Source organism: Cherax quadricarinatus, chromosome 98 (genome assembly GCF_038502225.1).
Source record: "Cherax quadricarinatus isolate ZL_2023a chromosome 98, ASM3850222v1, whole genome shotgun sequence".
NCBI lineage: Eukaryota > Metazoa > Arthropoda > Malacostraca > Decapoda > Parastacidae > Cherax > Cherax quadricarinatus.
Window position 1 is genome coordinate 604,191 of NC_091389.1, and position 24,439 is coordinate 628,629.

The 24,439-nt window shown below is 44.4% G+C and overlaps 1 protein-coding gene across 1 annotated transcript in view; it reads left to right on the forward strand.

The window, feature by feature from the left end:
• Nucleotides 1-552: 552 nt before the first annotated feature.
• The window catches only part of LOC128699030 (zinc finger protein 501-like), a 53,846-nt gene continuing 29,959 nt past the window's right edge, over nucleotides 553-24,439 (forward strand). The window contains exons 1-2 of the mRNA XM_070105235.1: nucleotides 553-673; nucleotides 13,423-13,576. The gene's annotated coding sequence lies outside the window, so the exon portion shown is untranslated. The remainder of the gene's footprint in view (nucleotides 674-13,422; nucleotides 13,577-24,439) is intronic.

The window sequence follows — 24,439 nt, forward strand, 5'->3', positions numbered from 1 at the left end:
CCATTTCTCACACCTACACTGCAGGTTCAATACAGTGCATCACTGGTCACCATTCCTCACCCACACAACGGGTTCAATACGATGCATCACTTGTCACCATTCCTCACACCCACATGGTGGCCCGGTGGCCTGGTGGCTAAAGATCCCGCTTCACACACGGAGGGCCCGGGTTCGATTCCCGGCGGGTGAAAACATTTCGACACGTTTCCTTACAACTGTTGTCCTGTTCACCTAGCAGCAAATAGGTACTTGGGTGTTAATCGACTGGTGTGGGTCGCATCCTGGGGGACAAGATTGAGGACCCCAATGGAAATAAGTTAGACAGTCCTCGATGACGCACTGACTTTCTTGGGTTATCCTGGGTGGCTAACCCTCCGGGGTTAAAAATCCGAACGAAATATTATCTTGTCTTATCTATCACACAGCGGGTTCATTACAGTGCATCACTGGTCACCATTTCTCACCCACACAGCGGGTTCATTACGGTGCATCACTGGTCACCATTCCTCACACCTACACAGCGGGTTCATTACGGTGTAAGACTCACTTGCCCTATAAACCCCCAACACAGAACACAGGAACCATATAACAGAAGAGTAATATTGAGTTTTCTTGTAATAACGCCACTAAATAAACAGTTTGGAAGACATAACTGAGATAACAGATAAAGAAGGTAAGTAGGTATAGGTAGATCATGTTTTATGTGGGATTAAATGTGCAAGACGACCATAAAACTGGGGAAAAATACTCGATTATCTCGGACAGATATTCAACTTCCCTTCCAGTTGGTTACTGACTCACCCGTGGGTGATGGGTGAGTCATTACTGGTGGGTGATGGGTGAGTCATTACTGGTGGGTGATGGGTGAGTCATTACTGGTGGGTGATGGGTGAGTCATTACTGGTGGGTGATGGGTGAGTCATTACTGGTGGGTGATGGGTGAGTCATTACTGGTGGGTGATGGATGAGTCATTATTGGTGGGTAATGGATGAGTCATTATTGGTGGGTGATGAGTAAGTCATTATTGGTGGGTGATGGGTGAGTCATTGGTGGGTGATGGGTGAGTCATTATTGGTGGGTAATGGATGAGTCATTATTGGTGGGTGATGAGTAAGTCATTATTGGTGGGTGATGGGTGAGTCATTATTGGTGGGTGATGGGTGAGTCATTATTGGTGGGTGATGGGTGAGTCATTACTGGTGGGTGATGGGCGAGTCATTATTGGTGGGTGATGGGTGAGTCATTACTGGTGGGTGATGGGTGAGTCATTACTGGTGGGTGATGGGTGAGTCATTATTGGTGGGTGATGGGTGAGTCATTATTGGTGGGTAATGGGTGAGCCATTATTGGTGGGTGATGGGTGAGTCATTACTGGTGGGTGATGGGTGAGTCATTACTGGTGGGTGATGGGTGAGTCATTACTGGTGGGTGATGGGTGAGTCATTACTGGTGGGTGATGGGTGAGTCATTACTGGTGGGTGATGGGTGAGTCATTACTGGTGGGTGATGGGTGAGTCATTATTGGTGGGTAATGGGTGAGTCGTTACTGGTGAGGGGACTTGAGCTAGAGTTCGTCACGGCCACGCTAGCTGGAGATTCGTCTGTAAAAACTTGCATTTGTGGTCACAGTGGTGGCCTGTGCTAACCTTCCTATGGTGTAGAAATATACCTAGTTGGATGAATCTTATTGTGGCTAGCTGGTCCAGTGGCTAACGCGACGGTCTGGAGTTTTGAGACTCTCTGACCGCGGGTTAAATCCCGGCCTGGGTATGATTTGTTTGCAATCGTGTCATTACGATTTCGTGAGTCATTGGTGGGTGATGGGTGAGCCATTACTGGTGGGTGATGGGTGAGTCATTACTGGTGGGTGATGGGTGAGTCATTACTGGTGGATGATGGGTGAGTCATTACTGGTGGGTGATGGGTGAGTCATTACTGGTGGATGATGGGTGAGTCATTACTGGTGGATGATGGGTGAGTCATTACTGGTGGATGATGGGTGAGTCATTATTGGTGGGTGATGGATGAGTCATTATTGGTGGGTAATGGATGAGTCATTATTGGTGGGTGATGCGTGAGTCATTACTGGTGGGTGATGGGTGAGTCATTACTGGTGGGTGATGGGTGAGTCATTACTGGTGGGTGATGGGTGAGTCATTACTGGTGGGTGATGGGTGAGTCATTACTGGCGGGTGATGGGTGAGACATTACTGGTGGGTGATGGGTAAGTCATTACTGGTGGGTGATGGGTGAGTCATTACTGGTGGGTGATGGGTGAGTCATTATTGGTGAGTGATGGGTGAGTCATTACTGGTGGGTGATGGGTAAATCAATACTGGTGGGTGATGGGTAAGTCATTATTGGTGGGTGATGGGTGAGTCATTACTGGTGAGTGATGGGTGAGTCGTTACTGGTGGGTGAGTTACTATTGGTGGGTGATGGGTGAGTCATTATTGGTGGGTGATGGGTGAGTCATTATTGGTGAGTGATGGGTGAGTCATTACTGGTGGGTGATGGGTGAGTCATTACTGGTGGGTGGTGGGTGAGTCATTTTGATGTGTGATGAGTGATGGGTGAGTTATTAGTGGTGGGTGATGGATGAGTCATTAGGGGTGGGTGATGGGTGAGTCATTAGTGGTGGGTTAGTCAGTACCTGTGGGTGGGTTAGTCAGTACCTGTGGGTGGGTTAGTCAGTACCTGTGGGTGGGTTAGTCAGTACCTGTGGGTGGGTTAGTCAGTACCTGTGGGTCGGTTAATCAGTATCTGTGGGTGGGTTAGTCAGTACCTGTGGGTGGGTTAGTCAGTACCTGTGGGTGGGTTAATCAGTATCTGTGGGTGGGTTAGTACCTGTGGGTGGGTTAGTCAGTACCTGTGGGTGGGTTAGTTAGTACCTGTGGGTGGGTTAGTTAGTACCTGTGGGTGGGTTACTAAGAGTGATGGGTGAGTCATTATTGGTGGGTGATGGGTGAGTCATTATTAGTGGGTGATGGGTGAGTCATTATTGGTGGGTGATGGGTGAGTTATTATTGGTGGGTTATGGGTAAGTCATTACTGTTGGGTGATAGGTGAGTCATTACTGGTGGGTGATGGGTGAGTCGTTACTGGTGGATGGTGGGTGAGTTATTATTGGTGGGTGATGGGTGAGTCATTGTTAGGTAAGACACATATGCAACAGTTAGACATCTTTATTCCGAAACGTTTCGCCTACACAGTAGGCTTCTTCAGTCGAATACAGAAAGTAGGCAGGAGCAGTAGAGATGTGAAGACGATGTAATCAGTCCATCACCCTTAAAGTCGTAGAATTTGAGGTTGTCAGTCCCTCGGCCTGGAGAAGTTCAGTTCCATAGTCAGGAACTATCTTTGCATATGTGTCTTACCTAACAACCTGTCGGTATTGTATACCATTTTGATGTTCATCGGGTGAGTCATTATTGGTGTGTGATGGGTGAGTCATTACTGGTGTGTGATGGGTGAGTCATTATTGGTGGGTGATGGGTGAGTCATTACTGGTGTGTGATGGGTGAGTCATTATTGGTGGGTGATGGGTGAGTCATTACTGGTGTGTGATGGGTGAGTCATTATTGGTGGGTGATGGGTGAGTCTGTCATGTGGGTTTTCGATATGTGGATGGGTAAATGGAGGAAGGAGAGAGAATGGAGGGAGGAGAGAGAATGGTGGGAGGAGAGAGAATGGAGGGAGGAGAGTGAATGGAGGGAGGATCGTAATCCAAACGCCATACGGAGGAAGTGATAATGACCTGTAGTAGTACCAGTTACCAGTAACCAGTGTACCAGTAGATGACTCACTACCAACCGTCTGTGTGAATCATTGACTGTATTCATATTGCTGCTGACCATAGCAGGATTTCAAACACCCTCACCCGTAGGCACTATAGGTCAGTCATAGTAGGCAGCAGAGAGAGACAGGTTGGCTGTTGGTGCTCCCCATACTTTCTGTTATATTATATGTACTACCAGCCTACGTGAGTATTCTTACCCCATCCACGTTATCGAAACCCACATGGCAAGTCATTATTGGTGGGTGATGGGTGAGTGATTACTGATGGTGATGGGTGAGTCATTACTGGTGGGTGATGGGTGAGTCATTGCTGGTGGGTGATGGGTGATTCATTACTGGTGGGTGATGGATGAGTCATTACTGGTGGGTGATGGGTGAGTCATTACTGGTGGGTGATGGGTGAGTCATTACTGGTGGGTGATGGGTGAATCATTAGTGGTGGGTGATGGGTGAGTCATTACTGGTGTGTGATGGGTTAGTCATTACTGGTGGGTGATGGGTAGTCAATATTTGTGGGTGATGGGTGAGTCAATACTGGTGGGTGATGGGTGAGTCATTACTGGTGGGTGATGGGTGAGTCATTACTGGGGGGTGATGGGTGAGTCATTAGTGGGGGCAATGGGTTAGTCATTACTGGGGGTGATGGGTGAGTCATTAGTGGTGGGTGATGGGTGAGTCAATGCTGGTGGGTGATGGGTGAGTCATTTTGATGTGTGATGGGTGAGTTATTAGTGGTGGGTGATGGGTGAGTCATTACTGGTGGGTGATGGATGAGTCATTACTGGTGGGTGATGGGTGAGTCATTACTGGTGGGTGATGGGTGAGTCATTACTGGTGGATGATGGGTGAGTCATTACTGGTGGGTGATGGGTGAGTCATTACTGGTGGGTGATGGGTGAGTCATTACTTGTGGGTGATGGGTGAGTCATTACTGGTGGGTGATGGGTGAGTCATTACTGGTGGATGATGGGTGAGTCATTACTGGTGGATGATGGGTGAATCATTACTGGTGGGTGATGGGTGAGTCATTACTGGTGGATGATGGGTGAGTCATTACTGGTGGGTGATGGGTAAGTCATTACTGGTGGATGATGGGTGAGTCATTACTGGTGGATGATGGGTGAGTCATTACTGGTGGGTGATGGGTGGGTCATTACTGGTGGGTGATGGATGAGTCATTGGTGGGTAATGGATGAGTCATTATTGGTGGGTGATGCGTGAGTCATTACTGGTGGGTGATGGGTGAGTCATTACTGGTGGGTGATGGGTGAGTCATTACTGGTGGGTGATGGGTGAGTCATTACTGGTGGGTGATGGGTGAGTCATTATTGGTGAGTGATGGGTGAGTCATTACTGGTGGGTGATGGGTGAGTCATTACTGGTGGGTGGTGGGTGAGTCGTTATTGGTGGGTGATGGGTGAGTCATTACTGGTGAGTGATGGGTGAGTCATTATTGGTGGGTGATGGGTGAGTCATTATTAGTGGGTGATGGGTGAGTCATTATTGGTGGGTGATGGGTGAGTTATTATTGGTGGGTTATGGGTGAGTCATTACTTTTGGGTGATAGGTGAGTCATTACTGGTGGGTGATGGGTGAGTCGTTACTGGTTTGTGGTGGGTGAGTTATTATTGGTGGGTGATGGGTGAGTCATTATTGGTGGGTGATGGGTGAGTCATTATTGGTGTGTGATGGGTGAGTCATTACTGGTGTGTGATGGGTGAGTCATTATTGGTGTGTGATGGGTGAGTCATTATTGGTGGGTGATGGGTGAGTCATTATTGGTGGGTGATGGGTGAGTGATTACTGATGGTGATGGGTGAGTCATTACTGGTGGGTGATGTGTGAGTCATTGCTGGTGGGTGATGGGTGATTCATTACTGGTGGGTGATGGATGAGTCATTACTGGTGGGTGATGGGTGAGTCATTACTGGTGGGTGTTGGGTGAGTCATTACTGGTGGGTGATGGGTGAATCATTAGTGGTGGGTGATGGGTGAGTCATTACTGGTGTGTGATGGGTTAGTCATTACTGGTGGGTGATGGGTAGTCAATATTTGTGGGTGTTGGGTGAGTCAGTACTGGTGGGTGATGGGTGAGTCATTACTGGTGGGTGATGGGTGAGTCATTACTGGGGGGTGATGGGTGAGTCATTAGTGGGGGCGATGGGTTAGTCATTACTGGGGGCGATGGGTGAGTCAATGCTGGTGGGTGATCGGTGAGTCATTACTGGTGGGTGATGGGTGAGTCATTTTGATGTGTGATGAGTGATGGGTGAGTTATTAGTGGTGGGTGATGGATGAGTCATTAGGGGTGGGTGATGGGTGAGTCATTAGTGGTGGGTTAGTCAGTACCTGTGGGTGGGTTAGTCAGTACCTGTGGGTGGGTTAGTCAGTACCTGTGGGTGGGTTAGTCAGTACCTGTGGGTGGGTTAGTCAGTACCTGTGGGTCGGTTAATCAGTATCTGTGGGTGGGTTAGTCAGTACCTGTGGGTGGGTTAGTCAGTACCTGTGGGTGGGTTAATCAGTATCTGTGGGTGGGTTAGTACCTGTGGGTGGGTTAGTCAGTACCTGTGGGTGGGTTAGTTAGTACCTGTGGGTGGGTTAGTTAGTACCTGTGGGTGGGTTACTAAGTACCTGTGGGTGGGTTAGTCAGTACCTGTGGGTGGGTTAGTCTGTACCTGTGGGTGGGTTAGTTAGTACCTGTGGGTGGGTTACTCAGTACCTGTGGGTGGGTTAGTCAGTACCTGTGGGTGGGTTAGTCTGTACCTGTGGGTGGGTTAGTCAGTACCTGTGGGTGAGTTAGTACCTGTGGGTGGGTTAGTCAGTACCTGTGGGTGGGGTAGTCAGTACCTGTGGGTGGGTTAATCAATACCGTTGTTGCTTGGTCCCCGACCAGGCCTCCTGGTGTATGACTTGATCAACCAGGCTGTTAGTGCCTGCCACTCAAAGCCCAACCTAGTCAGAGGTCTGTTGGCAATACCCCTTATGTGTGCAGGGAGGCTGTTGAAGAGTCTTGGTCCCCTCACGCTGTAACATCTTAGTGTACTCGGGGATTCACGTCCCATTGAGGGTTTTTTGTACCGTCTGCCAAGGCTCTTACCCTCATGGGTCAGAATGCAGATTTAGCGCTAATTGTTCTAAAATTTTCCAGGTGTAGATTATAATATATCTTTGTTGCCTATGTTGCAAGGAGTACAATTCAAGGGACTTTGTGAACAGTGAAGGTTCTCTGCACATTCTTCAGTTTGCAATTTCTCCTACCTTGAATGTAGGTGTTAGAGTACACCAGTACTCTAGCCTGGAGAGTACAGTAGTACTATTGCTTGGAGAGTGCACCAGTACTCTAGCATGGAGAGTACAGTAGTACTGTAGCCTGGAGAGTACAGTAGTACTCTAGCCTGGAGAGTACAGTAGTACTGTAGCCTGGAGAGTACAGTAGTACTGCAGCCTGGAGAGTACAGTAGTACTCTAGCCTGGAGAGTACAGTAGTACTCTAGCCTGGAGAGTACACCAGTACTCTAGCCTGGAGAGTACAGTAGTACTGTAGCTTGGAGAGTACACCAGTACTCTATCCTGGAGAGCACAGTAGTACTGTAGCTTGGAGAGTACAACAGTACTCTAGCCTGTAGAGTACAGCAGTACTCTAACCTGGATAGAACAGCAGTGCTCTAACCTGGAGAGTACAGCAGTACTCTAGCCTGGAGAGAACAATAGTACTCTAGCCTGGAAGGTACAACAGCACTCTAGCCTGGAGAGTACAACAGTACTCTAGCCTGGAGAGTACAAGTGACTTCAAGAGTATCATCATCAGCTTGGCATAATTTATTTCTTTAAGGTTATCTAGACCATCATTTTCCTTGTAGTTGTGATGATGACACTGTTAGAGTAAGATAAGATTTTATTTGGATTTTTTAACCCCAGTGGGTTAGCCACATAGGATAACCCAAGAATGTCGGAAAGTCATAGAGGGCTCTCTGTCTTGTTTCCATTGCGGTCCTTCTATCTTGTTTCCCAGGATAGCTAGATAAACGGCGAACAGCAGGTGTAAGGAAACATGCTCAGTGTTTCCACCCATACTGGGGATCAAACCCTGGACACTCAGTGTCTGAGGCAAGATCATTGCCAACCAGCCCTCAGGGCACTGTCTTGTTCCTTGTAGGTGACGTAATCACTCCCAGGTCTCTCACATTTGAATTGTGGTCTTATGAGTGATCCAAGTTTGTTTTATTCTCCTTTCCTGTCTTCATCTCTTCAATCTTTCCCTATCTGAGTACAGGAGGACCCTGCACAGGTTATGTTCTGGGCTACTGCTGTACAGGAGGACCCTGCACAGGTTATGTTCTGGGCTACTGCTGTACAGGAAGACCCTGCACAGGTTATGCTCTGGGCTACTGCTGTACAGGAGGACCCTGCGCAGGTTAGGTTCTGGGCTACTGCTGTACAGGAGAACCCTGCACAGGTTATGTTCTGGGCTACTGCTGTACAGGAGGACCCTGCACAGGTTATGTTCTGGGCTACTGCTGTACAGGAGGACCCTGCACAGGTTATGTTTTGAGCTACTGCTGTACAGGAGGACCCTGCACAGGTTAGGTTCTGGGCTACTGCTGTACAGGAGGACCCTGCACTGGTTATGTTCTGAGCTACTGCTCTACAGGAGGACCCTGTGCAGGTTAGGTTTTGGGCTGCTGCTGTACAGGAGGACCCCCACTTATACAGCAGGTTAGGTTCTGGGCTACTGCTGTACAGGAGGACCCCCACTTATTACCTGGAGTTTACCTGGAGAGAGTTCCGGGGGTCAACGCCCCCGCGGCCCGGTCTGAGACCAGGCCTCCTGGTGGATCAGAGCCTGATCTTATACAGCAAGTTAGGTTCTGGGTTGCTGCTGTACAGGAGGGCCCCCACTTATACAGTAGATTAGGTTCTGGGCCATTGCTGTACAAGAGGGCCCCACTTATACAGTAGGTTAAGTTCTGGGCTGCTGCATTACAGGAGGACCCCTACTTATACAGCAGGTTAGGTTCCAGGCTACTGCTGTACAGGAGGGCCCCCACTTATACAGCAGGTTAGGTTCTGGGCTACTGCTGTACAGGAGGGCCCCTACTTATACAGCAGGTTAGGTTCTGGTCTACTGCTGTACAGGAGGGCCCCCACTTATACAGTAGGTTAGGTTCTGGGTTACTGCTGAACAGGAGGACCCCCACTTATACAGCAGGTTAGGTTCTGGTCTACTGCTGTACAGGAGGACCCCCACTTATACAGTAGATTAGGTTCTGGGCCATTTGTTATTTCTATTCTTCTGCTGAACAACGGTTAGTGCCGATGGAGGTAGCGTAGGTAGCAATGATATGGCCGTGGACTAGTTTGGCTTTAATTGGGTAGGAGTGACTATACAACGGGCAGTGTGAGGGAGTGACCGCAAGCCAGTCTGTGGAGGGGGAGCACTTGTGTCTGTCAAGTCGGTCAGCCTAGGAATGAGAGAGAGGCATGGGCCGGCAGGGTGGCGTGCCTACCTAGAGGCCTGGCTACAGAGGGCAGCACCTGAGTGGCGCAAAATATGAACTAAGCTGGCAGACAGCATGGGCTGTCTGTGCAGACAGTACAGGCTGTCTACACATTGCTGTACAAGAGGGCTCCCACTTATACAGTAGGTTAAGTTCTGGGCTGCTTCATTACAGGAGGACCCCTACTTATACAGCAGGTTAGGTTCTGGGCTACTGCTGTACAGGAGGGCCCCCACTTATACAGCAGGTTAGGTTCTGGGCTACTGCTGTACAGGAGGGCCCCCACTTATACAGTAGGTTAGGTTCTGGGCTACTGTTGTGCACGAGGACCTCCACTTATACAATAGGTTAGGTTCTGGGCTACTGCTGTACAGGAGGGCCCCCACTTATACAGTAGGTTAGGTTCTGGGTTACTGCTGTACAGGAGGACCCCCACTTATACATCAGGTTAGGTTCTGTGCTACTGCTGTACAGGAGGGCCTCTGCTTACAGCAGATTATGTTCTGGGCTACTGCTGTACAGGAGGGCCTCACTTATACAGCAGGTTAGACTCTGGGCTACTGCTGTACAAGAGGACCCCCACTTATACAGCAGGTTAGGTTCTGGGCTATTGCTGTACAGGAGGGCCTCCACTTATACAGCAGGTTAGGTTCTGGGTTACTGCTGTACAGGAGGACCCCCACTTATACAGCAGGTTAGGTTCTGGGCTACTGCTGTACAGGAGGGCCTCCACTTATACAGGTTAGGTTCTGGGCTACTGCTGTACAGGAGGGCCTCCACTTATACAGCAGGTTAGGTTCTGGGCTACTGCTGTACAGGAGGGCCCCACTTATACAGCAGGTTAGGTTCTGGGCTGCTGCTGTACAGAAGGGCCCCACTTATACAGCAGGTTAGGTTCTGGGCTACTGTTGTACAGGAGGGCACCCACTTATACAGCAGGTTAGGTTCTGGGCTGCTGCTGTACAGAAGGGCCCCACTTATACAGCAGGTTAGGTTCTGGGCTACTGCTGTACAGGAGGGCCTCCACTTATACAGCAGGTTAGGTTCTGGGCTACTGCTGTACAGGAGGGCCCCCACTTATACAGTAGGTTAGGTTCTGGGTTACTGCTGTACAGGAGGACCCCCACTTATACATCAGGTTAGGTTCTGGGCTACTGCTGTACAGGAGGGCCTCTGCTTACAGCAGATTATGTTCTGGGCTACTGCTGTACAGGAGGGCCTCCACTTATACAGCAGGTTAGGTTCTGGGCTACTGCTGTACAGGAGGGCCTCACTTATACAGCAGGTTAGACTCTGGGCTACTGCTGTACAGGACGACCCCCACTTATACAGCAGGTTAGGTTCTGGGCGACTGCTGTACAGGAGGGCCTCCACTTATACAGCAGGTTAGGTTCTGGGTTACTGCTGTACAGGAGGACCCCCACTTATACAGCAGGTTAGGTTCTGGGCTACTGCTGTACAGGAGGGCCCCACTTATACAGCAGGTTAGGTTCTGGGCTGCTGCTGTACAGAAGGGCCCCACTTATACAGCAGGTTAGGTTCTGGGCTGCTGCTGTACAGAAGGGCCCCACTTATACAGCAGGTTAGGTTCTGGGCTACTGCTGTACAGGAGGGCCTCCACTTATACAGCAGGTTAGGTTCTGGGCTACTGCTGTACAGGAGGACCACCACTTATACAGCAAGTTAGGTTCTGGGCTACTGCTGTACAGGAGGACCACCACTTATACAGCAAGTTAGGTTCTGGACTGCTGCTGTACAGGAGGACCACCACTTATACAGCAAGTTAGGTTCTGGGCTACTGCTGTACAGGAGGACCACCACTTATACAGCAAGTTAGGTTCTGGACTACTGCTGTACAGGAGGACCACCTCTTATACAGCAAGTTAGGTTCTGGACTACTGCTGTACAGGAGGACCCCCACTTATACAGCAAGTTAGGTTCTGGACTTCTGCTGTACAGGAGGACCCCCACTTATACAGCAAGTTAGGTTCTGAACTACTGCTGTACAGGAGGACCACCACTTATACAGCAAGTTAGGTTCTGGACTACTGCTGTACAGGAGGACCACCACTTATACAGCAAGTTAGGTTCTGGACTACTGCTGTACAGGAGGACCACCACTTATACAGCAAGTTAGGTTCTGGACTACTGCTGTACAGGAGGACCACCACTTATACAGCAAGTTAGGTTCTGGACTACTGCTGTACAGGAGGACCCCCACTTATACAGCAAGTTAGGTTCTGGGCTACTGCTGTACAGGAGGACCACCACTTATACAGCAAGTTAGGTTCTGGGCTACTGCTGTACAGGAGGACCACCACTTATACAGCAAGTTAGGTTCTGGACTACTGCTGTACAGGAGGACCACCACTTATACAGCAAGTTAGGTTCTGGACTACTGCTGTACAGGAGGACCACCACTTATACAGCAAGTTAGGTTCTGGACTACTGCTGTACAGGAGGACCCCCACTTATACAGCAAGTTAGGTTCTGGGCTACTGCTGTACAGGAGGACCACCACTTATACAGCAAGTTAGGTTCTGGGCTACTGCTGTACAGGAGGACCACCACTTATACAGCAAGTTAGGTTCTGGACTACTGCTGTACAGGAGGACCACCACTTATACAGCAAGTTAGGTTCTGGACTACTGCTGTACAGGAGGACCACCACTTATACAGCAAGTTAGGTTCTGGACTGCTGCTGTACAGGAGGACCGCCACTTATACAGCAAGTTAGGTTCTGGACTACTGCTGTACAGGAGGACCACCACTTATACAGCAAGTTAGGTTCTGGACTACTGCTGTACAGGAGGACCCCACTTATACAGCAAGTTAGGTCCTGGACTGCTGCTGTAAAGTAAAAATTGCTGTAAAGAGAAACATAGTCTTTTTTCACTTTTAAATACAGTGGACCTCCGGTTAACGATATTTTTTCACTCCAGAAGTATGTTCAGGTGCCAGTACTGACTGAATTTATTCCCATAAGGAATATTGTGAAGTAGATTAGTCCATTTCAGACCCCCAAACATACACGTACAAACGCACTTACATAAATACACTTGATAAATTAGACACATGTGCAACTCTTGGGTATCTTTATTGAGGAAACGTTTCGCCACACAGTGGCTTCATCAGTCCATACAAAGGAGAATCTTGAAGAACAGGAGGAGAATGAGGTAATCAGTCCCTCAACCTTGAGTCGATGTGGTCAGTCCATCAATCTTGTGTGGCGAAACGTTTCCTCAATAAAGATACCCAAGAGTTGCACATGTGTCTAATTTATCAACATGTCGGTTCTCTGAACCATTCATCTACAAATAAATACACTTACATAATTGGTCGCATTCGGAGGTGATCGTTATGCGGGGGTCCACTGTATTGTGTAAAAACCTGATAACATGTTTGTAATTTGTCAGATTTTAATAAGTGACGGTTGTACAGAGAATTTACTGTAATAAATATTTTATATCTGTGCTCTTTGGCATTGATATTAAGCTCTACTTCATAGTTTATATTAAGCTCTATATGGAAGGATTTAAAGACTTGATAATTTATATTCAGCTCTATATGGAAGGATTTACAGACTTGATAATTTATATTCAGCTCTATAGGGAAGGATTTAAAGACTTGATAATTTATTTTCAGCTCTATATGGAAGGATTTAAAGACTTGATAATTTATATTCAGCTCTATATGGAAGGATTTACAGACTTGATAATTTATATTCAGCTCTATAGGGAAGGATTTACAGACTTGATAATTTATATTCAGCTCTATAGGGAAGGATTTAAAGACTTGATAATTTATATTCAGCTCTATAGGGAAGGATTTAAAGACTTGATAATTTATATTCAGCTCTATAGGGAAGGATTTAAAGACTTGGTAATTTATATTCAGCTCTATATGGAAGGATTTAAAGACTTGATAATTTATATTCAGCTCTATATGGAAGGATTTAAAGACTTGATAATTTATATTCAGCTCTATAGGGAAGGATTTAAAGAGTTCACATTTTATATTCACTAATAAACCTTCACCTACATAGCCATCTGTCAGTAATTCTTCACTGATAAGTATTCAGTGTGTCTGTACACTTTGTTGATGTATGTATTTTGTCGCTTTCAGAGAGACGATGTTTGTGATGACTCAGTGATCAACATACACATTTGTGATGACTCAGTGATCAACATACACATTTGTGATGACTCAGTGATCAACATACACATTTGTGATGACTCAGTGATTAACTTACACTATGACTTGATTGAAATGAAAGACGGTGAGTTTAATTTAACATGTTTAATAGCTTGGCAATATTGTTGGGTACATATACGGTAGGGCCCCGCTTTACGGCGTTCCGCTAATACGGCAATGTCAAATTATAAACAAAATTTGCTATACGGCAAGCGGTATTTCAAATACAGCGCACCCCACCCAGTTTGTTTACATTCTCCGTGACCACATCTATTATGTCAGGAAACTCTCCAAAATTTCAAGTGTTTTAAAGTTACTGCATATTTTATATGTACTCTGATAATTATACTTATGTGTACCTGTACCTAAGTATACTTACACACTGTGCTGGTGTGCAGGTACACATTAAAATCGCTAAGAGTCTCTCTACTCATGACGCCAATACTATGTAATAATAATCACTCTTGGTCACACTAAATGTCTTATTTTACATCAATATAGGCATTTTCATTAATCCATCTATGATATTTTCCTCAAAATTATATATGAGACCCATTACATAGCATATAAACATGATACATACACTCACAGAATAAAAATTGACGTATATGAGATTTATTTACAAAGCAGCTGTGTAGATAGTGTCGGAAGAATTACGTTTTCTCTAGTCAAACTGGGGGATAACTGTAGAAAAATATTCTTTTTGTATGCCTTCACTATAGTATATAGCAATTCACGACCCTTGTGGGTTTAATGCTTTTTATTATGATAATAATAATAGTAATAATAATATCTTCACTATGAAAATGGTGTGTTGCTGTTTGTTTATTCTGAACTAACTTGTGCAACTTGTACACAATGTAAGAGTATTTATATTGTGAGGTAATTATTATTATAATAAAAATAAGAGGTATGGGGTAGGTTTAAAAATGTAGTGTTAGAGTGTTCAGCAGAAGTTTGTGGTTACAGGAAAGTGGGTGCAGGAGGGAAGAGGAGCGATTGGTGGAATGATGATGTAAAGAGAGTAGTAAGGGAGAAAAAGTTAGCATATGAGAAGTTTTTACAAAGTAGAAGTGATGCAAGGAGGGAAGAGTATATGGAGAAAAAGAGAGAAGTTAAGAGAGTGGTGAAACAATGTAAAAAGAGAGCAAATGAGAGAGTGGGTGAGATGTTATCAACAAATTTTGTTGAAAATAAGAAAAAGTTTTGGAGTGAGATTAACAAGTTAAGAAAGCCTAGAGAACAAATGGATTTGTCAGTTAAAAATAGGAGAGGAGAGTTATTAAATGGAGAGTTAGAGGTATTGGGAAGATGGAAGGAATATTTTGAGGAATTGTTAAATGTTGATGAAGATAGGGAAGCTGTGATTTCGTGTATAGGGCAAGGAGGAATAACATCTTGTAGGAGTGAGGAAGAGCCAGTTGTGAGTGTGGGGGAAGTTCGTGAGGCAGTAGGTAAAATGAAAGGGGGTAAGGCAGCCGGGATTGATGGGATAAAGATAGAAATGTTAAAAGCAGGTGGGGATATAGTTTTGGAGTGGTTGGTGCAATTATTTAATAAATGTATGGAAGAGGGTAAGGTACCTAGGGATTGGCAGAGAGCATGCATAGTTCCTTTGTATAAAGGCAAAGGGGATAAAAGAGAGTGCAAAAATCATAGGGGGATAAGTCTGTTGAGTGTACCTGGTAAAGTGTATGGTAGAGTTATAATTGAAAGAATTAAGAGTAAGACGGAGAATAGGATAGCAGATGAACAAGGAGGCTTTAGGAAAGGTAGGGGGTGTGTGGACCAGGTGTTTACAGTGAAACATATAAGTGAACAGTATTTAGATAAGGCTAAAGAGGTCTTTGTGGCATTTATGGATTTGGAAAAGGCGTATGACAGGGTGGATAGGGGGGCAATGTGGCAGATGTTGCAAGTGTATGGTGTAGGAGGTAGGTTACTGAAAGCAGTGAAGAGTTTTTACGAGGATAGTGAGGCTCAAGTTAGAGTATGTAGGAAAGAGGGAAATTTTTTCCCAGTAAAAGTAGGCCTTAGACAAGGATGTGTGATGTCACCGTGGTTGTTTAATATATTTATAGATGGGGTTGTAAGAGAAGTAAATGCGAGGGTTTTGGCAAGAGGCGTGGAGTTAAAAGATAAAGAATCACACACAAAGTGGGAGTTGTCACAGCTGCTCTTTGCTGATGACACTGTGCTCTTGGGAGATTCTGAAGAGAAGTTGCAGAGATTGGTGGATGAATTTGGTAGGGTGTGCAAAAGAAGAAAATTAAAGGTGAATACAGGAAAGAGTAAGGTTATGAGGATAACAAAAAGATTAGGTGATGAAAGATTGAATATCAGATTGGAGGGAGAGAGTATGGAGGAGGTGAACGTATTCAGATATTTGGGAGTGGACGTGTCAGCGGATGGGTCTATGAAAGATGAGGTGAATCATAGAATTGATGAGGGAAAAAGAGTGAGTGGTGCACTTAGGAGTCTGTGGAAACAAAGAACTTTGTCCTTGGAGGCAAAGAGGGGAATGTATGAGAGTATAGTTTTACCAACGCTCTTATATGGGTGTGAAGCGTGGGTGATGAATGTTGCAGCGAGGAGAAGGCTGGAGGCAGTGGAGATGTCATGTCTGAGGGCAATGTGTGGTGTGAATATAATGCAGAGAATTCGTAGTTTGGAAGTTAGGAGGAGGTGCGGGATTACCAAAACTGTTGTCCAGAGGGCTGAGGAAGGGTTGTTGAGGTGGTTCGGACATGTAGAGAGAATGGAGCGAAACAGAATGACTTCAAGAGTGTATCAGTCTGTAGTGGAAGGAAGGCGGGGTAGGGGTCGGCCTAGGAAGGGTTGGAGGGAGGGGGTAAAGGAGGTTTTGTGTGCGAGGGGCTTGGACTTCCAGCAGGCATGCGTGAGCGTGTTTGATAGGAGTGAATGGAGACAAATGGTTTTTAATACTTGACGTGCTGTTGGAGTGTGAGCAAAGTAACATTTATGAAGGGATTCAGGGAAACCGGCAGGCCGGACTTGAGTCCTGGAGATGGGAAGTACAGTGCCTGCACTCTGAAGGAGGGGTGTTAATGTTGCAGTTTAAAAACTGTAGTGTAAAGCACCCTTCTGGCAAGACAGTGATGGAGTGAATGATGGTGAAAGTTTTTCTTTTTCGGGCCACCCTGCCTTGGTGGGAATCGGCCGGTGTGATAATAAAATAAAAAAAAAAATAAAAATATTGAGGTAAATGTTTTACAAACTCTTACAAACGTACATGAACGAACTGAAAGTAGATACATGTTAATATGCATTTATTTTGCCTGACCAAGTGATCACCCACTACCTGTTCAGTTTGTGTTCTTACATTGTCTGAACTCTATCTCATTCTCTCTCATTTACTCTTTCGTTAACTAGTTGGTTCTCATTGGTGATTCAAATTCAAATTCAGAGTTTATTCTCTATAGGGATTACAATGCTGAGTTTACAGAATTTGGCTATTGTGTGGTTTACATGTAGTAAAATACTAATTACAGAGGGGGCCACTAGAACACCTAGCATGGCTAGGCATTTCGGGCAGACTTAGATTAATTCTTAACTTTAAAATATTACAAATTATGAGGTAAGTTGGTATTATGGCTAAGTGACTAAATGCTAGTTTGTGAGTTTAGCAATGTGAATGCTTTTGTTTTGGCACTATACATAGTTTCAGTATTGGAGTATCACAGGCCAACTTATGACTAGTTAGGATTCATTATTTTAAGGTTGAGATTGATATTTCTGTTTATGGTCAAATGGGTGAGTGAGTGTAAGTGTGAACCACCAGGTGGTATTCGCGTAATTAGTTGACGGGGTGTATCAGGGAGATAAGATGTTTTCTAATGGTAGTTTTGAAGGTGATGAATGTGTCTGCAGTTCTAGAGTTTTCAGGTAGGGTGTTCCAGATTTTAGGGCCTTTGACATACATTGAATTTTTGTCAAGGTTTAGTCGGACATGGAGAATGTCATAGAGATGTTTGTGTCTGGTGTTATGCCTCTGGGTTCTGTCACAACTATCAAGAAAGCGTTTTAGGTCAAGGTTAATGTTGGAATTTAAGGTCCTGTAGATGTAGATTGCACAGTAGTAAGTGTGGATGTACTGAACAGGGAGTAAGTTTAGATCTATGAAGAGTGGGGGGTGTGTTGCCAGGGATGGGATTTAGTGGTTATTCTTTCTGCGGCTTTTTGTTGGGTTATTATTGGCTTTAGGTGTGTTGCTGCAGTTGATCCCCAAGCACAAATAGCATACGTGAGGTATGGATAAATAAGTGAGTGGTATAGTGTGAGAAGGGCATTTTGCGGCACGTAGTATCGTATCTTGAAGAGGATTCTAACCGTTTTGGATACTTTTTTGGTTGTGTGTTGGATATGGGTGCTGAAATTCAGGTTGTTGTCGAGGTATAGGTGTCTAAGCTTAGCTGTGATAAAAAGAGGAGTATTAAGCCTCTTGCGATAAGTGCCAAGTTAGAGGATGATGGTGTGCCATTCTGATTTTATTCAATAAAGACCCTGCCACTCACCTCTCACATATTAATATTAATATTTTAAGGCAAGTAATAAGTGTACTCTGTGTGAATCTTACCTTTTATTGTGTTTTTAATGCCTATTTCTATTGCCAGCTTAAGTCAGTGTAAATTTGTTGTCTGGCATTTATTGCATATTTTGTATGTGCTATGATAATAATGCTTGTGGACCTGTGTGGTAGCCAGGCGGAGGGACAACATTACATTTTCTCTGCTCAGCCATCAGAGAAAACGTGTATGAATCTGGGTTTGGCCCAGCCACTTCCCCACTCCGCTTTTGTTTACAATTTTCGGCATGAATTATTCATTACTTCTCCCTTCGTTTATGATGGCATCTAAAGGTAGTTGTTAGAAATGATTAAATTCAGTGAACAACGTATGTCGATGCTAGTATGGCTCTGGGCCACAGTGTAGGCAACCGGTAGGTGTAGTCCAGGCGGGCTACACCTACCGGCAACCTACACTGACTTCCTACAGATAAATACTACTCACCTCTCTTCCTATATTAAGACTACACATATTTCAAGGTAAATAATGAGTGTACTGTATGTGTATTTTAACTCTTTGGGATGTTTTAAATATCGTATATTAAGTATGAGATGGGGAGCCAGTGCTACCTACACCTGGGCTACCTGCACCTGACTTCCTACAAAAATGTACTGCTCACCTCTCTCCCTACATTAAGATTACAAATACTTTAAGATAAGTAATGAATTTACTGTGAATGCATTTTACTTTGTGTGTTTTTAATGCCTAATTCTATTACTAACTTAATATAATTTAGTGTAAACTTGTTGTCTGGCATTTATATACATTTATAAATGGAAAAAATGGCGTTCTGCCTTCCGGCGATGTCTGCTTTCCGGCGACAGCCTGGAACCTAACCCGCCGTATAAGTGGGGCCCTACTGTACACACTCACTTCTCTCTTGTTGGAGATCATAGGTTTAAACCTGAATCACTAAAAGGAATATGTATATTTTTAGAAAAAGATATACAGTGGACCCCCGCATAACGATGGCATCACATAGCGATTATTTCGCATACCGCTTACTTTAATTGCAAAAATTTTGCCTCACATACCGCTTAAAAACCCGCTTACCGATTTTCTTCCGAGACGCGTCCAATGTGCGGCCTGAGCCACGCTCTCATGTTCCGCCGGTGGCATTGTTTACCAGCCAGCCTCCGCGGTAACATCCAAGCATACAATCGGAATATTTCGTATTATTACAGTGTTTTCGGTGCTTTTTCTGGAAAATAAGTGACCATGGGCCCCAAGAAAGCTTCTAGTGCCAACCCTACAGCAATAAGGGTGAGAATTACAATAGAGATGAAGAAAAAGATCATTGATAAGTATGAAAGTGGAGTGCATGTCTCCGAGCTGGCCAGGTTGTATAATAAACCCCAATCAACCATCGCTACTATTGGTGGTACAGCTGCTGCTGCTGCTGTAGCACCGTTGTTGGTGTGGCTTATTGAGAATACCAAGAAACAATTAACCCCAGAGGATTTGCCACCCAGGATAACCCAAAAAAGTCAGTGTCATCGAAGACTGTCTAACTTATTTCCATTGGGGTCCTTAATCTTGTCACCCAGGATGCAACCCACACAAGTCGACTAACACCCAGGTGAACAGGGAAAAACGTCTGGAACTAGTGCTCATATTGGTGAATTTAAAGCCAGCAAAGGTTGGTTTGAGAGATTTAAGAATCGTAGTGGCATACACAGTGTGATAAGGCCTGTTCTGGAAGAAAATGCCAAACAGGACCTACAGTACTCAGGAGGAAAAGGCACTCCCAGGACACAGTGTCTCATCAGTCATTGCTGCATCTTCAATAAAGGTAAGTGTCATTTATTCTTCATTTAGTAGACTAGTACATGCACAATATATACTGTGCATGTACTACTCTACTATTGTGCATGTATCCTTCTCTTTGTGTGTGGGAAAATGTATATTTCATGTGGTAAAATTTTTTTTTTCATACTTTTGGGTGTCTTGCACGGATTAATTTTATTTCCATTATTTCTTATGGGGAAAATTCATTCACATAACGATTATTTCGCATAACAATTACCCCCTTGCACGGATTAAAATCGTTAACCGGGGGTCCACTGTATACAACATCAAAACAATATGAAGTTCAATTAGGAGGAATTTCAACTACTCAGATATGGGAAACTTTAGGAAATTAAAAATGTATCAGGGTATATGGCAAATTCTAACCATACAATAGAGCAAAAAAATAATGTGAAGGACTTGGAAGTGATAATGTCAGAGGACCTTACCTTCAAAGACCACAACACACAACACTGTATCTACCTCATCCACTATGAAAATGATAGGATGGAAAATGAAAACCTTCAAAACTAGGGATGCCAAGGCCATGATGATTCTCTTCAAATTGCTTGTGCTCTCTAGGCTGGAATACTGCTGTACACTAACTGCCCCCTTCAAGGCTGGCGACATTGCAGACCTGGAGAGTGTACAAAGAACTTTCACGGCACACATAAGTATGATAAGACACCTAAATTACTGGGAATGGTTGAAGGTCCTTGATCTGTATTCCCTGGAACTCAGGTGAGGGAAATGCATGATAATATATACTTGCAAGATCCTGGAGGGATTGGTACCAAACCTGCACACAAAAATCACTCCCTACGAAAGCAAAAGACTCGGCAGGAGATGCAACATTCCCCCGATGTAAAGCAGGGGCTCCACGAGTACATTGAGAGACAATACAATAAGTGTCTGGGGCCCAAGACTGTTTAACTGCCTCCCAACATAATGGGGATTACCAACAGACCTCTGGCTGTCTTTAAGAATGCACTGACAGGCACCTAAAGTCAGTACCTGACCAGCGGGGCTGTGGTTTGTATGTCAGCTTGAGTGCTGCCAGCAGTAACAGCCTGGTTGATCAGACCCTGAACCACCATGAGGCCTAGTCTCAAACTGAGCCATGGGGATGTTGACCCCCAAAACCCTCTCAAGGTAACTTAGCAACATACACATTTTCCGACCACTCAGACTTACAACCAGCTCTCCAACCAGTATGTATACTTTTTTGTTTTTTTTAACACATTGGTCATTTTCCACCAAGACAGGTTGGCCTGAAAAAGAAAAACTTTCATCATCATTCACTCCATCACTGTCTTACCAGAGGCACGCTTACACTACAGTTATAAAACTGCAACATTAATGCCCCTCTACCAACATTAATACAACATTAACACCCCTCTACCAACATTAATACAACATTAACACCCCTCTACCAACATTAATACAACATTAACACCCCTCTACCAACATTAATACAACATTAACACCCCTCTATCAGTGTGTAGACACTGTACTTCCCATCTTTAGGACTCGAGTCCAGCCTGCCAGTTTCCCTGAATCCCTTCATAAATGTTATCTTGCTCACATTCCAATAGCACATCAAGAAATGTATATCTGAGCTGATTTCCTCTATTCTGTTTATTACAGTATACAATACACTACTGTATAAACATTTAAAATATAATAAAAATGTTATAAACTGTGCAAATGTGACATTAAAAAAAATATCTAAAAATGGGTAACACAAATCCACTACCATTATAGTATGCTCCTCACTCAGTGACCAATTCACTTACCGACCTACTGTTACAAATGGAACCCCATCATTAAGTGAGGAGAGGCTGTACTACTAATGCTTCTAATATTACTACTACTACTACTACTGCTGCTAATATTAATTATACTACTACTTGCTTCTATTAATACTACTGCTGCTATTGTTACTACTACTACAGTGGAACCTCAAAAATCGAACTTAATCCGTTCCAGGAGCTAGTTCTAAATTCGAAAAGTCTGAAATTCGAATCAATATTTCCCATAAGAAATAATGGAAATACAATTAATCCGTTCCAGAAACCCAAAAATAATCACACAAAAAATACATTTTATAGAGATTAATTACAGTTTTACATACATATAAAATAACATACATATAAAATAATACATACATATAATATAAAATATAAAATAGCATTTTTACTTACCTTTATTGAAGATTGGTGATGGCATCTGGAAGATAGGGAGGAGGAGAGAGGGAGTTGGGGTTAGTGTTTGGAAGGAGAATCCCCCTCCATGAGGACTTCAGGTACAGCCCTCTCTGGGGTTACTTCCCTTCTCTCTTTTAATGCCACTAGGACCAGCTTGAGAGTCACTGGACCCCTGTCTCACAAAATAACTGTCCACAGTCCTCTGTTTCTGGTGCCTCTTTAAACTTCCCTAAAATGGGACATGGTTCTGCCACTGAACTTGTTGCAAAGATGGCTTGTTTCAGCTTGCTCAGGGTGGTACTTTTGCACAAATATTTGGACATCATTCCACTTGGCACAAATCTCCTTAATCTTTGAAGAAGGCACCTCATCCACTCCCTCTTCCTCCTCCTGTGAAGCAAGTTCCACAGCTGTGGTCTGATACTGCTCCAGATGAAGCTCTTCCAGCTCTTCAGTGGTTAGCTCTTCCCTGTGGTCCTCCACCAACTCTTCCACATCCTCTCCACTCACCTCCAGCCCCTGGGTGTTCCCCAATGCCACAACAGGCAGACAGTCAGCCTCAAACCCTTCAAAATCCCTCTTTTGGACACAATCTGGCCACAATTGTCTCCAAGCAGAGTTCAAAGTCCTGGAAGTCACTCCCTCCCAAGCATTACCTATAAGGCTTATGGAGTTGTAGATGCTGAAGTGATTCCTCCAGAAGTCTCTTAGGGTCAACTTAGTGTCTGTGGTCACTTCAAAGCACTTTTCAAACACTGGTTTTGTGTAGAGTTTTTTGAAGTTAGAAATGACCTGCTGGTCCATGGGCTGGAGGAGAGGAGTGGTGTTAGGAGGCAAGAACTTCACTTTTATAAAACTGAAGTCCCTAGACAAGAGGTCTAGTAAGTTTGGAGGATGAGCAGGAGCATTGTCCATTAACAGAAGGCACTTGAGGGGCAATTTCTTCCTGGAGGTATTTTTTCACACTGGGGCCAAACACTTAAATGACCCACTCTTTGATAATTTGTCTTGTGACCCATGCCTTATGATTAGCTTTCCACAAGGCACATAACTTGTTCTTAAAGACATTGTTTTTCTTAAACACTCTGGGATTTTCTGAATGATACATAAGTAAAGGCTTCACTTTAAAATCACCACTACCATTAGCACAGAATAAAAAGTAAGCCTGTCTTTCATAGGCTTGTGTCCTGGCAGTGCCTTTTCCTCCCTAACCATAATTTGAACCTAGAAGATGATTGATCATGTTGACCCTGATCTAAACCTCCATAATCTGACACCCAATCAAAACCTATTGGAAAGTAACTGCCTTTATTACACAGCATCACAAGCCAGCACTATCCTAAACAATGCTAAAAGTCTATCAGTACTTAACTACAACATCAGGTCCTTAAGCAAACACTATGATGACCTCCTGGCACTCCTTGAATCACTAAAGACACCCTTCTCCTGCATTATTCTTACTGAGACCTGGCTTAAGCAGGACACAATAGATATCTACCCTCTACCAGGATACACAGCAATTCACAACTGCAGACCAAACCAAGTTGGGGTGGTATTGCAATCTATTACTCTAACCAATTATCTTGTATTAGCACCACTTGCTTTAGTGATGAATATGGGGAATACATTTTTGCTAATTTTACTGTAAAAAACCTTAAGACACCTATAACAATCGGTGCCATTTACCGGATACCTCACACAAACATCCCAAATTTCAGTGAGAAATTAAAGTCACTAATAACAAACAGACAAATGAATAAGCACCACCTTCTCTTAGCTGGAGACTTCAACATCAACCTTGGCTTACTAGATGATCAGCCTGTAACTGATTTCATCAACAATATGAACAACACACTTCTCATACCAACAATAACTAAACCAACCAGGCTCACTGAGACAAGTGCATCCATAATAGACCACATATGGACCAATATACTAGCCCCCCTTAAATCAGGGATAACCACTACCCTACCTTCGTCCTGACAAACATTAGTAAACCACCACTTGAATACAACAAAGTCTCATTTAGACTCCATGATGAGGCCTCAATAAGTAAGTTCACAGCTGACCTAGAGACTGTTGACTGGCCTACAGAATCCTCCAAGGCCAATGGTATTGATGACTGGACAGACATTTTTCTTAACAAATTACTTAGACTATACAACAAACATTGTCCTATAAAAACGAAACAGATCACAAACAAACGGCTTGGTTGCCCATGGCTAACCAGCACCATTCTGAAATCTATTGACAAGAAACACCAATATGAAAATCAATATAGACAGGGCTTAATACACAAAGATATTCTTAAACACTATTCATCAGTTCTCACCAAAGTAATAAAGAAAGCCAAACAACTATACTACT